The sequence below is a fragment of the Zootermopsis nevadensis genome, unplaced genomic scaffold (genome assembly GCF_977971745.1).
Source record: "Zootermopsis nevadensis isolate Lab colony 2312 unplaced genomic scaffold, Znev_1.0 Znev_ptg000030l, whole genome shotgun sequence".
Taxonomy (NCBI): domain Eukaryota; kingdom Metazoa; phylum Arthropoda; class Insecta; order Blattodea; family Termopsidae; genus Zootermopsis; species Zootermopsis nevadensis.
In genome coordinates, this window is record NW_028259162.1 from 9,079,999 (window position 1) to 9,094,387 (window position 14,389).

The following is a 14,389-nucleotide window of genomic DNA, read 5'->3' on the forward strand; positions in this document are numbered from 1 at the left end:
ACCGTCTGCATTATCTTAATTATTTGTTTGCTTTTCACTCATGTCGATAACGTACACTGGCCCTGTTACTTGAGTACCGATGTCTCAGTCCTGACGCACAGAAAATGAACATGCCGAGTCTCGCTGCACGTGTCTGCATCATGACTCAGACCGGTGTGCGGCGGTTTTCATACTGTCATTCGTTTCAACTGTGCTCCTTTCTTTGCGTCATGTCGCAGACATCGTGTCTTGACTGTTACATGCCTTGACGCATGCCGGTGTGCGGCCTACCTTAGGCTACTTACTTAACATTCGTAGCTGAACGACCTGAAGCGATTATTTAGCATGAACTGGATATGACATGAAGGAGGAGTTTAGTGGCGTATTTCATGCCACACCAACACTACTATTCCGAAACTGGTCCAGAAGAACTCGGGAAAATAATAAAAAAGACAGCTATAATGACCAGTGTCACGGGCTAGACTTGAACAGGGTCCCTCCGGAGTACAAGACAGACGTTACAGATGAGCTAACCTGCTCTTTAATACAGAATGAGAATTCTGACATGGAATACAACCATGCCTGACCACAGGAAGCCTTGTTCGGTTGCTAAGACGCCCCGAGTAAATTTCCCCGATACCTTATAGCCGTGGCATTATAATACACCTAAATATAATGAAAAACAAGACATAACGCAGCAATAATGAACTCAAAACGGAAACAAACGCCATGCCGCCTGTATTACACACAAACAAGTGTAAGGCCGCCATACCAAAACGTGGATGAAATTCCATATCCGTTTCGTGTAACAGCGATATCAAACTTCATTGAGATCACAAAGCTTTGTTTTCCGTCCCTGGCGGACAAGAACAATTTAATTGCCTGGGCAGTCGGATGAGTAATGAATTAATGATTAGCTTTATGCTAATGCTCATTGTCTGTTCTGCGTCCTTTCCTTTTGGTACAAGAAGTACAATTTTCATTCATAATATTCTCTTCCCCCCCACATCCCTAATAAACGTGCAACTAATAATTACGACATGGAGCTACAACGACCCCTTAAATTATAAATTCGTCTCCATTTGCATCACGGTGTCATGATCTCAAATTTCGGGTTGTAAAAAACAGACGTCAGTAAAAATGCACTGTCCAGAAGCCGCCAACACATCCCTATGAACCTGAAATCGATATTTAAAGACAATGTAGTAAGCGAAATGCAGCAACTGCCGTCCAATAACGAAACATTAATATAATGCTCATACTCAAACTTGATACCATCCGATCCCAATTCAAATTAATGTCCATTAAGACAGAACAGATCAAAACGTCTTATTGCGATGCCTGAAAACAGGACCGTGTTTGGAAATACCTAGGAGACAATATTGATATCCTTCCTTTAGAGATAAAAGAAGCTGGATTATGGAGCCATGCAGAATGCCAAGCGCGGATTTAAAAAAGGAAATAGTGCAAGATGCATCACTTAAAAGAATGCACACACACGAAACGTTTGCATTTTATGCATAATTTTTAAGTGTCTTTTTACTCTGGGACGATACTTTGTAATTTCCATGCGGAGGATACCTCCTACATATTTGTTCCGTCGCATTTTATACGGGTATTGTTGGATAACATGTTGATGAGATTTGTAATTATGCAATTAATTTCTTGTCCGTCTCATGAAACGCAGTTCAGTTAATACTAACTTTTCTTCTCAGTCCACCAGCCAACGCCCATGGGCCCACGTTTCCTTTCTGCGGCAGTGCTGGTACATCAAATGCTTTACAAACCCAAGATTTTGTGTTGATAATACTGACTGGAAACCGCTCAACTAACTCTATGGCTCTAATCCTACCCATCTCATCTTCCTTCATACGGCCAGGCGAATAACATATTTATGTTATTTGGAGCAGAGTATGAAGCTATTTACTGGGCATATTCTAAATCTCCCTGTACTTCCACCCTCTTACTTTCAAATATTCAAGTTTCACAAACATAATAGGCCTACAATGACGATTTCGTAACGTCAAATTATTCGCTTGGATTCTTTCCATTATATGTTTATGTCACCATTTCAAACCGGGCACTGAAATAAAACCAGCAATAACACAAATAACATTCTCTAACAGTAACCACTCCTTGCGGTGCGTGCAAACTATGTACCCATGACTGAGGTATGCTATTACATTTCCGAGTCAGTAACAAACTGATAAGCCAGTCTTAGTACAGGCCCCTCAGCTCACCGCTTTATTGTAAAACTCTGAAATCAGGATGTGCTGGTCTGTAGATTAATGGACGAGTCGCGTGTCGGACAGCCGAGAGCACAAGCCCTCAGGTCACGGTAGACTCTCTCGAGTTAGTTATCCGTCAATGCACTGATTCAACCAGCCGTCCTTCCAATCATCTGCGATTCAGGCTGCTAAAAATTTGTCTATTCATCCGTCTAACGCATCTATCCTGTCTTCCACCTGTCCGTCCACCGTTTATCCGTTTGTCCCGTCCTCTATCTCCCTATACACCGATTCAGCAGAGTTGGACTCGCATTCAGAAGGACAGTAATTGAAACCAGGGGCACACTTTCTTGACCCAGTAGCACCGACAGTCAGAAAATACAGGGCCTACCCTTGTAATTTATAGCAAGTGTCAAATGAATTGGGACCAGCACTGGGAAAACCGGTGTACACAGTTTAAATTCTGATAGTTTATTTATATAATATTACAGCTATTTATATTTGGTAACATAAAAGTTATTCTACATTAACACAAACACGCACAATCATATTTCATTATTCACAAATACGCTAAACAGGACGGAAAAAATCACATAAATGACAGAAAAGGCTGTTTCACAAAACGTAATAAAGTCCTCAGGTCAGGCGAAGGCACAAAATATTTTTAAAATGTTCAATAAAGTTGCTTACTTAAGCACTACTCACGCCGTGCTAGCATCACGATCCGCCAACTTCAACCACGAGGACGCAATGGAGATTTGATGGGCCCCAGAGTTTGACACAAAGACGAAAATCCTGTTCCGCCCGCAATCGAACCACGGTCGTCCAGCGAGTAGCCTAGTCACTATACTGACTGAGCTACCCGGGGTCCCGTTATGTTTACAATAATATTTTATTTTTCGACGCAGAGGTTATATAGTAGGTTTTGATGTGTAGAAAATTCATTGAAACGGAAATTAATCATATTTCCGTTCTTTTTTAGTCACCTTTACAGTTGATTCCTCCCTTTCAGCACGGACAAGACAATTTCAAAGAGGACTGTGTGAATTCATTAAACGTGACTAACCCCTGACATTTTCCCACACCAAAGATACACAAGTTATAGTAAAAAATGAACCCCATCACGTAATAAAATCAACAAAAGACCAATTTTAATTTATATCCATACAGATAAGAAACACCACACAACACTTTCTTACTTTAGGAGAAATCTAATAAATACAAGCACAAGTCGACGTGGGCTGATCAACCTTTGTAAACGTCAAACACACTGTACGAGACAAAACATATGTCAAAGGTCAGGTTCTTTACCTACCGGTAACGGAGCTCTTCAAAGTATCTACGAACAATCGTGGCACTAACATGTTACGTCTAGCCGGAACATTCGGAAAGCAACCGTCGATGACAGAAAGCCAGGATCCTTTCCACTGCTGCCTTCGGAACCAGGCCGCTAGCGACCTATTGTCAAACCCCCACACGATGAGAAGTAAATATGAAGCGGGGGTGGAACATTTACAGGGAACAACCGACGGCCTCGGAGAGAGGGCGAGAGGAAAGTGTCCCAGTGCCACTATGTTCTCCACAAATCCCAAATGAACCGACATGGGTACGAAACCGGGCCGCCGTGGTAAGAAGCCGGTGACCGACTAACTGGGCTATAGTGCAACCAAACAGGCAGTCAATGGCTCACACTCAGGCTTCGTGGTCACAAGGTGTAACGTAAGAGATTGGAGATTCTCACATGTCCAACAATTTTCCTGCCGACAATTACAAAACGCCTTAACACTGTTAAATTAGTCGCCTCTTGGATATCGAACATTATAACAAATGTGGTGTTCTAGGTAGAGTTTTAAGTGACGAACAAACCGCCTCTATCTTCAGTGTTAAACGCTAACCTTTAAGATACATACGATACATCAATCTTCAGAGTTCAACGTCACCCTGATTTTTCTGGTTCATTAAACGACAATGTCAGTAATTCAAGATTATACGGCGTTGAATAACAAACAGGATATATATTTCATTAAAAAATTTGGAAGAAAGCCTAATTTAAGGTATTACCCTAGCATGTCTGGAGAAAATGATAAAAACCACCAAAAATCTCAGTCAGTATACCCAACTTCCGGGCCGACATTGAAAGCCGGGACCTGAAGAATACAAAACAGGAATGCCACTACGTTTGGCTTCAACCCTGAAGATGAAGACGATATTTCATTCTAAATACTGGTAACTACCTGTAAGACAACACGGCGTCACAACCAGAAAACCATAATCAACACACAACAAAACACTTAACAACACTCACAGCTTCTCTCTCGCTTATAATGATCATTCTCAAGATCTGTTAGCCGGAGTCAAACCCAGGACAAAAAAGCGTCCTATCGGGAGGAAAATCACTAACAAGTAGATAACGAGTACAAATTTGTGTAAAATATCGTTGATATTCGAGGGCCTAATGAAAACTTCTTAGCATCTGAAAATGCTACGAATGGCGAAATACCATTCAATTCGGGGAGAGGCTCCAAAGCGAAGGAAACGAGCGTACCTGGTAAGAAGGCTATAGAACTATCGTGAGGCTTTCTGATCCAATGAATAGTGTATTTCAGCTATAAGCGCATCCTTCGCATTTCTTACAACTCAGTAACCATATAAAGAGGCAAGAAATGTTTTATTGAGATCAAGAACAGTTATGCAGGAATCAAGCACGCGAGCTAACACTGATCCAACTTTTACAACAAAACTGTTATAATCCGAGGAAGGTCAAGTGCCAAATATCTACATATGCAATCGCTCATGACATGGCGTCAGGAACTGCAAAAGTAATCACTACTATCGACATATTATTCTCTGAAAAAATATACCGATACTCGCGTCACATATAGGACAATACGTTGATTAAAAATAAAAAACTTCATAAAAACGCTTTCATTCTGCATACGGACGAATAGTCATATCTACAATTGAAGTAATGACTACATTTTTCGCAATATGCGCATTTTATTTTTTTATAAATCTCATAAAATTGTATTTGACCGCAGAGAACGCCGATCTCGATATATTGGTAACAAAAGTAGGGATAGAAAAGGGATCAATGCCCGGCAACAGCAACTCAGTATGAAGCACACAAAAATAACTCTGGTGTACACGACGCCCACCATCTGCCCGCAAAATGGTTTACAGAATCACGACTGGCTGTTTGGAGATCCAACAGGTTCCAGGACCAGTATGTGACAACCTGAAATTAACTTCCAAGTATCCAAATGTGTTCTTCGCGACTTTACAACTCTGTTCATCTCCTGCACATACAAATCTATCGCTGATAAAGCTAATCAACAGCACAGTCTGTTTTCCTCGCACTTGGTTCAAAAATATGCCACAGAAAAGTAACAGATCTTAATTATATTCGTATTTTAAGGTACTTCATCATTTCATAAGTTACGTTTAAGAGTCGTTAAAAAGTATCACAGTTAAAATTACAAGCTAAAAAATCACTTTTACCTGTATTTATCTAATTATAAATTTGAGGCCTGGCTAACGTTTTCACAGCGGTGTCAGTTTAGATCAGTGTTTCCCAACCAGAGTTCCGCAAAACATCGTCAGGGGTTGGGCAAAAAATCGTGGAATAAATAAATAAATAAATAAAAATGCTGAAATACCGTGAAATTTCCAAATATCCCACGAAATATCGAAAAGATTATATAACATAAAAAGACACAAATATATATAGCAACTCTTCACAAACAAAGTTTCTTACAAATAATATAGCAGTAACTTAATTGCGCTCCCCGCTATCAACTTTTCTGGCCTGTAAACTTAATTAAATTTAAACATTATTTTGTGGGTTCCTCCACGGAAAAAAAGTTGAGAACACTGGTTTAGGTTGTGCTTTTTAAGGTTAAACCATGAAGACGGAAGCGGCATGCTCCTCCAAACGTTGGTACACAACCACAACATTACACGGAGCAACAATCCAGAAGACTAAAAACTTGACTTAGATCGATCCAGTACTTCGGAAAACCGTAATCATTTTTAATCCTTTGAAGTTCATTTAAATTACACTATGCCTATTAAAAAGTCATTACGAATATACATCAGCTAAAGCTGCTCGCAAAAATGATAAAATAATTCAGCGGTAGTGAAATTAAAGTGTGTGATACATGTAGTTGCCGCTGTGTTTTAAAGGGCTCGCAGATGAATAGCAAAGGCTATCACAACTTGAATTTCAATTTTAAAACATACATTTTAAAGCTAGCTAGTTATTTAACTTAAAAATTGATGATTATATCATCTTTCACTGAAATCGGATAAGAAAAGAGTTCAGTAGAAATGCTGAAAGAAAGACGTTAAGAATGACTGATTAATAGTTAAGGTAAACACAAAGTGCGAGACAAAACTCAAAGCATTATTTGCTCAATGAATATTTGATCTGTACACACGATGAGAAATCAGTGTGCTATAATACACAGACGCTGATTCCCATAAGCAAAGAGACGTCACTTATAATTCAGGACAACCCAGTTTCATAGCTCAGTTGTTTGCCCAGTTAGAAGGAAATAGAACACATTTCTCGCGCAGATAGGCTTAGTACAGTTACATCACAACCTACCAAAGGAATATGAAACATTATATATGCCGAACGGTTAAACTGGCCAAGTAATGGAGCACTTATTAACGTAAATGAAACTTAAAATGTTAATGCTTACATAAATGCCATAAAAAGTATATACAAATTATATTAAGAAACTCAGAAAATAATTCCCCGGCTGCTCCATAAAAATGTAAGCCAAAAACAAAATACGTAAACAAATGAATATGACAAACACCGAAGACCGAAGCTGTCTCCCCCCCCCCCCCCCCCCGAAAAAAGCACTAACACGTTGTGAGCAGTCAACAAAGGTTGGGGTTGGCCTGTGGCTTGTTCCTTGATTTATTCAACTACGATTTGTCAACTGCAGGTCTGTAGATTTTTATCGTAGAATGAGAGACAAACTTTTGATAATGAATAATAAAATCAAGATGACGTTGACGGAGCGATCGAGGCCCATTTTATGATACTATTCCAGTCTCTTACGAAAATGAAACTCAGCCAGGGTCGACATCCAAACCTGGAATACCATAATACGATGCACGAGTGATAACCATTTCACCTTGAGGTTGGGCAATAATTTTTTAAACATGCAAAGGCAAGTAACCTATTTTGTGGATGTCCATGGTAAAACTTTAATAATCAGAAGTTTCATCTTACTGATGTGTCCTTTTGACAAGAAACTTACATTTCCTCATATTCTACACGCTGCTTCGTGCCAACAAACTCATGCAGGTCTTCATGTAAAGTTCCCGTTGCTGATGTCCGATTTAAACGGAAATGGGTCAAATTGGACAAGTTTTAGTAAAACTATCCAATATCGAATTTCATAAAAACCATCTCGGCGGATCTCGAGTTGTTACGTACGGATAAACAGACGACGCACATATTAGTAAGCACGTTCGACTTTTGCGGTCGACTACTCGTACAAATCTGGGAAGTCCCGCTAACGACCAACTCCGTCTCCAAATCCATATCGCAACGTCGATGACAAAAGAAAGAATGAATCACTGAAGCGCTAATATTTATTGTAGAGGCGTTGGCAATTTTCATATGTTGCCTAAATCGTACGAAGGTTGTCATCTCTAAGGTTTCCTCCTCGTAATTAAAACTTGTAGTCTGCGTCTGATGGCTTTATCTTCAAATACGAAATATAGAGCACAGTGATGTACCTTGCAGTAATAATGTACAAAGTATGATCTTAAAAGGACAGTCAAACTGAAATCGATAGAGTAGTGAATAAGTTAAATATAAATAAATATACAAAATTTTGAACATTCTCTCTCAAGGTTAACTCCATATGTGGACGAATATGTGAAGTATCATCAGCATGGATTTCGATTCACTACTAATCACGTATTCTGCATTCGTCACATACTAAGAAAGCTATGCATATACACATAATCAAACACCTCAACTCCCCCCGATGTGTTTAATTATTTGTTTATTTATTTCTGGTTAATTTAACGACGCTGTCAGTCGCTCAAGATTATATAACATCGAATGATTGAAAAACAAACGAACAATTAACTGGAAAGTATGTGCAAAGAATCAGTCGTAACCTGGTTTTAGTACCTATCCAGGCTCATCGATGTAGGCCTAATCATCTAAGAACATTTAAGAAAAAGGAGGTCTTAGTTATGTAACTTCCACCTGTATGCATTAGATTTTACTAGGATCCAAATGTCACTCTTGCACTGAAATGATTAAAACAAACCTACAAGAGTCCATCATCACACGGTCCAGTGAGCAGCATCAAACGCTCCTTTTTTTTAAATATGGTCGTACCTTTCTTTTCTACACGTGTATATACATACATATTGCTTGTTTCTCAGTTCTCTTAGATCTTTTGTGTGTATGAAATGAAGCATATCCTGTAAGGCGCTATTGTCTGTCGATATCATAAGATTGGCGTTTACATGTGCCCAGAAGTAATCAACAATAAGAAAGTCACAATGAGACTGAGTCCTTCGATATAAAAATACAATTATGTCAAGACCGAACACACTTTGTTGGTTTTCCAAAACCTTTAAAGCCAAAGACCGCCTGAAAGCCTATTTAATAAATCAGTCAGTAACGCAAAGAAAGCGGAGCCGGGATAGCCCAGTCAGTATAGTGACCAGCTACGGGCTGGACGACCGGGTTCGATCCCCGACGGGGGCAGAGGATTTTTCCTCTAGCCTCTGGGGCCCACCCATCCTCCTCTACAATGGGTACCGGGGTCTTTTCCCGGGGGTAAAGCCGGCCGGGGCGTGACGCTGACCACTCACCCCCATCTAGTGCCGAGGTCAAGGAAGAGAGGAGCTATACCTCCGCTCACCCCAAACGCCTACATGGCGTATAGTGGGACAAACTTAACTTTACTTTACTTTTACCGCAAAGAAAGCACATTTCACCATTAGAAAGATAAATCTGTTGACTTGTTTAAGGCAATACTCTCTGTTCATGAGAATCAAACGAAACGCGTTGATAAAATTGCAGATTTTAAGGACGGTTTGTCAAAGCAAAGGTTAAGCAACACAGTGTCGATGTGACACAAAATTACTAATAATTATAAACAGTTAAGGATGTGAAAGGTAGCGGTCATGTCTTATTTTAATACGCCATCCCAGAGTATACGTAGGAACACCTTCATAAATACCAGCAATGGTAAAGATATCGGTACGAGATCGCAGTACGTAATGGAAATTTTTCGGGTTCACAATCTCAAACACGGCATAAAGCATTCAGACTACAGCCCACAGGATTCATGAACTAAAATGTCACTTTTGCTTCTTCGGAGTTTGTCTTCATAGGGTTTCCCATGCTCGTTCTCCATAACTATCTAACATTTCAGTCATCTTCCTTCGTTTCCTTTTACTTCGTAGTATTTTTGGTCTCCCCTTCCACGTCTTCTTGTTTTGGCCATCATACAACACAAACATTTACTTTCTATATTCTGCACAATGTTTTCTTTTGTGTTTATTCTTTCTTTACTTCATATTTCACCTGACTGGCCCAAAATTATGCACAGATATAACTAATTTCGTTATTTCTCCGTCAATCTGTCCATACGGATAAAATTATTTAACGAAAGTGTCGTAAGTTCCACCCAGCAATTCAAGTTTTTTTTAACACGAAACTGAAATCCATACCGAGTGAGCAAAGTCTAGTCTCGCACCTAGAATGTTGCAGTATTATCCATAAATGTAATGGGTCGGATGTGTAGATAAACTGGGTAATGCTCTGAATGGATACCAAGACGTCGCCTAACGACGAGATGATACAACTTTCAACTCTATTAGACTGCTTCTGCGGTCTCCGACTTTATAGACACTACGTAAATAACAAACTAAGTAACTCCTCGGTAACGAAGCTTCGAGATTCAACACGCTCCAATGGACACAACCCTTTATCTAACGTTACCTTCCCATTTACTTATCGTTCTTCCAATTGGCCGCTTACAAAAATGTTCACCGCCAAAAACCTGCACGTCGAAACCAAAGCAACCTTCTTGATTCGACTGATCTAATAGTATTTGATTCGCTGCATAAATCGCTGTGTTCCTAGTTATGTGATATTCATTTCTGATGAAAATAATCTGAGGTCTAGCTATAAAATATAAGTCTATTTAGCAATTCTGTAAATCCCGATACACGTGGCCATGATCGTGAAGCTATATGCATTACAGGCCTTTACTCATTTGTGATCCAGCTGTTCTTACCACCTGGGAAAATATCCTGATTAAAATCATAAAAGAGACCTAGAATTGTGATGAAGAGAATAATCCAAACACCTCAGTGAGGAATCAGACATTAGCAGCCTAACTAACCTTCAATGAGACATGATCACTCCTAACAGATGAAGCATAAATACTGGATTACTTAGACAAACTGTTATGTTGTCAGTCTTCATGGATATAATTTTATACAGCCCTTCACACGATTATGTATTTTATCAAATACGTACATTACTAAGCTGTCAAGCAAACAAAACTGGACCAATGGCATCAACAGATATCCATTTCCTTGAACAGAAGGAAAATCGTGGAGAGGAAAACATTCTCCTCTAATTAATTTCTTGGTGTTTTGGGCCAAACTAATCTCATTATTCACCAAATATTAGGGCCTTCTGCCCAGCGGGTAAGTCAGTTGCACCATTAAACTAACAACAAATCTCCCTCCAGAGCCAAGACTGAGAATGCACAAGGCTTTATCTCCGCAAACCCTATATGTGGTGTATGGGCACACACATAACTTTTTAAAACAATGTTTCATAATGAATTTGTTAACTTTGATCTCAAAATATGTATGAAAATATAATCTTCTAAAATTATTAAAATAACTTCTAAATTAATAAGAAAAAATCAGAGTGTCTACTGAAAAAATGAAAGGACATTTTGTCAAAAATAAGTGGACAACCCTTTGAATATCTACTGACTTAAACAGCCCATAAAAAATGCATGTTTCTTGGAATGACCTACACTATTATTACTCTATCAATCATATTAATTGTATGACAAGATCAAGGCAGTATGTTCCTCCAAAATGCTGGTATATACCTATAAATCCACATGGCATTTCACCCAAAAGACCAACATTGACATCTTCACTACAGTAAAAACATCAAATCTCATATTATTACTTCTTAGTAACAAAGGCAAACTCTTATGAATTAGTGAGCAGTTATTGGTCTGGGGCTCATTAATGAAAAACCAACCACTTCCACAATTCAGGTCTTTCTCATGCATTTTACAGTTATTTAGGTGTCCAAGTTATTCTCGGTTATTATGAAATCTGATAGTTCATCACCACTGTCACAAAGTCCACCACTGGATCTTAAATAGGTTATTCCAAAACAACTCACATCTTAACAAACTTTTTCTGTTATACCCTTTACAACATTATCCTCCTCTATGTCTGAAATGTTGAATGTTTTTGCTGTTTTCCATGCTTGCTACATCAAATATGCACAATATTAAGTCAAAAATAAAAACATACATGTTTTGTCTATTATTCTATTGGACTGTATGAACTTAAAATTCAGCACTCAAGTAACTTAATGTTCACCACAAAAATAATAGGAATAAAACTACTCTCTTTAACAAGAAAATAATGTAAATCGAATGCTATCAATTGCAAATAGTTGATACCCAGCAAACATGCAATTATATTCAAGTGATCTGACAAGAAATACCAATAGCTTTAAATGCATGTCTTATCAGAACATCAGATTATAAGTACTCACTTTATATGACTGACTGTGATAAGTTGTTTGGCATTTCTACAGTCCTGTATTTACTATCTTTTGAATGTTCACACTGACTGTGCCCCGCCCCCTCCATCCAAATCTGACAAGACACATTTAAATGTACGATTGCCACAAATTAATCTAGAAACTGACAACTCTACAAACGTTATTTTCGAGATGACATCAGTGATCAGTGACAAACATGTTTCAAGGCAAAACATGTGACATAACCTTAACATACTTACCATGTTTAAAAAGTTCAACCTGTAATTCTTCGTTAAATGTAAATTTTAGGGACCACAAAGCTAAAAATTCCAGGAATTACAATTAATTCTTACCCTTCTTGTTGTTGATGTATGGTGCGTCGATAAACCAACAACCAGTCGTTAAGAAATTGGTTAAAAATCTCTTCGAGCGAGTTGAAATATCAAAATTCGTTCGATGTTCGTAACGTTAAAGGCGTCCTTTGGGTTCCAGACTGGCAGAAAATTTCATTCGAATAAACGCACACACATTACGTAATACAAACACACATGGGGATATGTTAAAAATGTTGTTAACTATACAGGACACAAAACATAACCCCACACATTAACATCCGCACATAAACGTCAGCAGCAGCCATACCAATGACGACAGGGTTTTAATGGAAGATGCAGAATATAAAAGTAGACACTTATATGCAGTCCTCTTTAATATGGTGAACTTGAGGTTGTGGTGCACATTCGCACTACTGTAAGTGGTACTAAGATTAAAAGAAAGGAATGAAATATTTAATAACATTACACATGACGCCTAATTTTTCTTAGTACCGCCATACCTCTGCCATCTAGCAGGAAAATTAAAAATTGTCCATGGTTACTTATACTTGTTGGTCGTACTTCTTTAACCAAATAGAACACTCACCAGTACTCTCAGTTTCTTGGTTTGTTTTTGGGATATTGTCGTCTTGCTACATCAGAACCATCGATTAAAACAAAAATAAAATCATGCACAATTCCTTGTTCTCACTTCTGAGCTTATTTGTCAAACATGTGTAAAAACTGGAATAACAAACTTTTTAATTTTTTCATCATTATTATCAGTCCATCTCTTTTCCTGTCCAGATAACTTAAATGCTATCCCTTCACACAAGATTCCATGATTATACAGTTAATGTGCAGGTCATGGCTATATAACAAAAATTTTAGGGACCAACTATTCTTCCTTTAGATCTCTCTCAATACACTGTATCAATCCTATTTGAAGCAATACAAAAGTTTGCAGAATTTTTGCTTTGTAATAGGCTATTTGCTAGATGATCAATATGGTCCCTGGCAGGGCACTATTTTTCTCTTAGCCACATTGTGCAGACCAGCTTGGAGGTCCACCTAGCTTCCTATTCAACAGTTACCAGGCTTCTTTCCTCTGCGGTAAAGCGGCCAGGACATGAAACCAGGTACTCATCTACATCCAGTGTTAAGGTTAAAAATGTATGGAGCTATGCCCCAGGTCTGCTTGGAATGGTACTGGACTTATCTGAACACTGGATAACATCTGGTTTATCAGTATATGGACTGTAGGCCATGTTCCCATATATACTCACAAACAAAACAGATTTATATAAACATTTGATGAGCAAAGAGTACAGGGATGTAAAAGCAACTACACATTTCCAACGAACAATTTTGATCTCCATTTATCACTACCTTGAAAGCCAACAAATAAACTAATTCAACTTCTTGAAGATTGAGCCCTACTGGATAATCTGTTTTCCAATCTTCACAGTAACTTACTTGTCAGCTTGTGTTCAAATGGGATATAAGTTTTAGAATAAAACTACAAAAAAATACATTGACATACTGCATAGATATCTTCTCTCTCCTTGGGTGGTGTAAAACACTGTACAAGACCTGTGCTCCCCATCTCAATGTATCAAATGAGCATTTGGATACATAAGAAGTTACATAACCTACAAATAAACATCATGCAAACTAAATTTTGGTTATTTATTGTAGTTTCAAGTTACATTCCAATGGATGAAAAGTCTCCAGTCTCTTCCTTTTTCCCACAGTCATTATCTTTATATTTCTTACCACCTCTTCACACTCTATCTGATATCTTCTAGTACGTGCACATTTAGAAGAAATATATGTAAAATGCAATTAAACATCAAATATGTAACCTCAGACTTACCTCATTCTAGTAACAAAAACATTCCTTCACAGCATGAAAAATTCTGTGTTCTGGCAAGTAGTCTACCAAATTAGTAAAATCAAGGCTTATGGCTGAGAACTCTAACCATAGTACTGAATCAACAACTCTGTTTCTATTCACAGTCAATATGCACAGTTACCTGCTGCGCACTCAACCCATAGCTGAGTCAGGC

The 14,389-nt window shown here is 38.4% G+C and overlaps 1 protein-coding gene across 1 annotated transcript in view; it reads right to left on the reverse strand.

The window, feature by feature from the left end:
• Positions 1–12,826, reverse strand: part of LOC110838049 (uncharacterized) — a 184,341-nt gene extending 171,515 nt beyond the window's left edge. The window contains exon 1 of the mRNA XM_022080840.2: positions 12,360–12,826. The gene's annotated coding sequence lies outside the window, so the exon portion shown is untranslated. The remainder of the gene's footprint in view (positions 1–12,359) is intronic.
• Between the last annotated feature and the right edge of the window lie 1,563 nt (positions 12,827–14,389).